We start from the raw sequence: 4,391 nt of genomic DNA on the forward strand, positions 1-4,391 counted from the left end.
ACCTCTTACAGAAAATGTCTGCAAGGCTTTGAACTTGTCTCCATTGCTTGGTATACAAGTCCTTGAGGTCAAAGTCTCCTGTGGGAGCTGTCACTGGTTCCATCTTCTGGGTCAGCAGCATTGCGGGTGTCAAGACTGATGGCATCTTCGGATCTGTAGGCACTGGAACCAAAGGTCTGGCGTTCATAATGGCCACGACTTCAGCCATTAGTGTAGTCAAAGCTTCATGAGTGAGGCGAGTAGACCCAACCTTCAGGAGCATGGCATCCAGAATACGACGAGCTACTCCAATCATCCTCTCCCAGGCTCCTCCCATATGCGATGCGTGTGGAGGATTAAAAGTCCAAGTGCATCCTTGATCTTGAAGATAGGAACCTGTTTCAGAGTCTGTAGAGATGATCTTCAACTCCTTGCAGGCCCCAATAAAGTTTGTGCCGCGGTCTGAACGAATCTATTTCGCTGGTCCTCTGATAGAGAAGAATCTTCTCAAGGCATTGATGAAACTTGAAGTGGATAAAGATTCAATCACTTCAATATGAACTGCTCTAGTACTCAGGCAAGAGAACAGAATAGCCCAACGTTTACTTTCGGCACTGCCTCCTCTGGTCTTGCGAGAAGAGATGTTCCATGGTCCAAAAACATCTAGACCTACGTGAGTGAACGGAGGATCTGAAGCAAGTCTGTCTGCAGGTAAGTTTGACATCTTCTGAACCTCAAGTTTCCCTCTAATCTTCTTACAGGTAACGCATTTGCTGATCACGCTGGAGACTAGTCTTTTACCTCCTATGATCCACAATCCTGCTGACCGTACTGCTCCTTCAGTGAAGTGTCGTCCTTGATGTGCAACTTGCTCGTGATAGTGTCTTACCAGAAGAAGAGCCATGTGATGATTCTTAGGTATGATGAAGGGATGTTTCTCTTGGATAGTCATATCCGCTGCTGACAAACGACCTCCAATTCTTAGTACTCCGTCTTCGTCGAGGATAGGGTTCAACTTCTTGAGCGAACTGTGTCGAGAAATCTCTTCCTTTTTCAGAAGGCTTTGAATTTCTTCTTTAACCCCTTAAGGACACAGCCCTATTTCACCTTAAGGACCAGGCCATTTTTTGCAAATCTGACCAGTGTCACTTTAAGTGCTCATAACTTTTAAACGCTTTGACTTACCCAGGCCGTTCTGAGATTGTTTTTTCGTCACATATTGTACTTCATGTCACTGCTAAAATTGGGTCAAAAAAGTTAATTTTTTTGCATAAAAAAATACAATTTTTACCAAAAAATTTGAAAAATTAGCAAATTTCAAACTTTCAGTTTCTCTACTTCTGTAATACATAGTAATACCCCCAAAAATTGTGATGACTTTACATTCCCCATATGTCTACTTCATGTTTGTAGCATTTTGGGAATGATATTTTATTTTTTGGGGATGTTACAAGGCTTAGAAGTTTAGAAGCAAATTTTGAAATTTTCAGAAATCTTCAAAATCCCACTTTATATGGACCAGTTCAGGTTTGAAGTCACTTTGTGAGGCTTAGGTAATAGAAACCTCCCAAAAATGACCCCATTCTAGAAACTACACCCCTCAAGGTATTCAAAACTGTTTTTTCAAACTTTATTAACCCTTTAGGTCTTCCACAAGAGTTAATGGCAGATGGAGAAACAATTTTGAAATTTCTATTTTTTGGAAAATTTTCCAATATAATCAATTTTTTCCAGGAGTAAAACAAGGGTTAACTGCCAAACAACACTCAAAATGGGTTGCCCTGATTCTGTAGTTTGCAAAAACACCCCATATGTGGTCGTAAACTACTGTTTGGCCGAACGGTAGCACATAGAAGGAGGGGAACACCATATGGGTTTTGGAAGGCAGATTTGGCAGGACTGGTTTTGTTTATACCATGTCCCATTTGAAGCCCCCTGTTGCACCCCTAGAATAGAAATTTCAAAAAAGTGACTCCATCTAAGAAAGTACACCCCCTCAAGGTATTCAAAACTGGGTTTACAAACTTTGTTAACCCTTTAGGTGTTCCACAAGAGTTAATGGCAGATGGAGAAACAATTTTGAAATTTCTATTTTTTGGAAAATTTTCCAATATAATCAATTTTTTCCAGGAGTAAAACAAGGGTTAACTGCCAAACAACACTCAAAATGGGTTGCCCTGATTCTGTAGTTTGCAAAAACACCCCATATGTGGTCGTAAACTACTGTTTGGCCGAACGGTAGCACATAGAAGGAGGGGAACACCATATGGGTTTTGGAAGGCAGATTTGGCAGGACTGGTTTTGTTTATACCATGTCCCATTTGAAGCCCCCTGTTGCACCCCTAGAATAGAAATTTCAAAAAAGTGACTCCATCTAAGAAAGTACACCCCTCAAGGTATTCAAAACTGGGTTTACAAACTTTGTTAACCCTTTAGGTGTTCCACAAGAGTTAATGGCAGATGGAGAAACAATTTTGAAATTTCTATTTTTTGGAAAATTTTCCAATATAATCAATTTTTTCCAGGAGTAAAACAAGGGTTAACTGCCAAACAACACTCAAAATGGGTTGCCCTGATTCTGTAGTTTGCAGAAACACCCCATATGTGGTCGTAAACTACTATTTGGCTAAACGGCAGGACATAGAAGAAGAGGAACGCCATATGGTTTTTGGAAGGCAGATTTTGCTGGACTGGTTTATTTACACCATGTACCCTTTCAAGCCCCCTGATGCACCCCTAGAGTAGAAACTCCATAAAAGTGACCCCATCTAGGAAACTACGGGATAAGGTGGTTGTTGTTTTGGGACTATTTTAGTGGTAAATTTGATTTTTGGTTGCTCTATATTACTCTTTTTGAGGCAATGTAACAAAAAAATTAAATTCTAAAATTGTTTCTACATTCGCTATTTAGTTTTGTGGAACACCTAAAGGGTTAACATAGTTTGTAAAGTAACTTTTGAATACCTTGAGGGGTGTAGTTTCTTAGATGGGGTCACTTTTTTGGAGTTTCTAGTCTAGGCTACATCAGGGGGGGCTTCTAATGGGACATGGTGTCAAAAAAAAAACTGTCCATCAAAATCTGCCTTCCAGAAACCATATGGAGTTCCCTTCGTTCTATGCCCTGCCGTGCGGCTATATAGCCATTTACGACCACATATGGGGTGTTTCTGCAAACTACAGAATCGGGGCAATAAATATTTAGTTTTGTTTGGCTGTTAACCCTTGCTTTATTACCGGCAAAATGGATTCAAATTGAAATTTTGCCCAAAAATAGGTGTTTTGGCACCGTTTTTATTTTATATTTTTAACACCGTTCATCCGAGGCGTTTGGTCAAAAGTAATTTTTATAGCGACGACTTTTACGCACGCGACGATGCCCAATATGTATGGCTCTCAGACTTTGGAGACACTAAGCAGGCATCCTAAAACGGCGGCCCTCCAGATGTTGTAAAACTACAATTCCCACCATGCCCTGCTGATGGCTGTAGGTTGTCTGGGCATGCTGGGAGTTATAGTTTTACAACATCTGGAGGGCCGCAGTTTGAGGATGCCTGCACTAAAACTAATATTTTTTGGGGAAAGAAAAATTGTTTCTGTGTCTCCAAAGTCTGAGAGACATAGTTTTTTATGTTCTCTAGTGGACTGTTGGGTATTATAAAAATTTAGTACTCCATGGAAGTGTGATACTCCCTGAAGCAATCGATAATGCAGAGGCCCGGATGATCGGGGCACGTGTCACACTGAGTGGTGGTGTCCTTCCGTATCCCCCTCTTGTGACACACTCTGCATCTTTTTTGGGTTCGTCCCTTCTTTCCAGTATGGGGGACCACACCTGGAAAGTGTTGGCCAGGGACGATCCGGGCGCCTCCAGTTCCAGAGGTACTCCGGCCTGCTCTTTCCCGGTCCGAAAAGATCAGGTCTTTGAGGACTGCCTCATAGAACTGGAGGAATGTCCCTGTGCTGCCAGCGCTTCGGGATAGTACAAAAGAGTTGTACATGGCAACCTGTACCAAGTAGACCGCAACTTTTTTGTACCATGCCCGGGTTTTGCGCATGGCATTATATGGCTTGAGGACTTGATCAGAGAGATCAACTCCTCCCATATACCGATTGTAGGCGACGATACAATCGGGCTTGAGGACCGTTGCCGCGGTACCTCGCACAGAGACGGGGGTGGTGCTGTTACCGTGGATTGTGGACAGCATAAGGACATCCCTCTTGTCCTTATACCTGACCAGCAACAGGCTTCCACTGGTAAGGGCACTGGTCTCACCCCTGGGGATGGGTACCTGGAGGGGGTGGGCAGGGAGGCCGCGTTGATTTTTCCGCACGGTCCCACAAGCGAACGTGGATCTGGCGGCAAGGGACCTGAACAAGGGAATGCTGGTATAAAAGTTGTCCACGTACAAGTG

Source organism: Bufo bufo, chromosome 3 (assembly GCF_905171765.1).
Source record: "Bufo bufo chromosome 3, aBufBuf1.1, whole genome shotgun sequence".
Classification (NCBI taxonomy): Eukaryota; Metazoa; Chordata; class Amphibia; order Anura; family Bufonidae; genus Bufo; species Bufo bufo.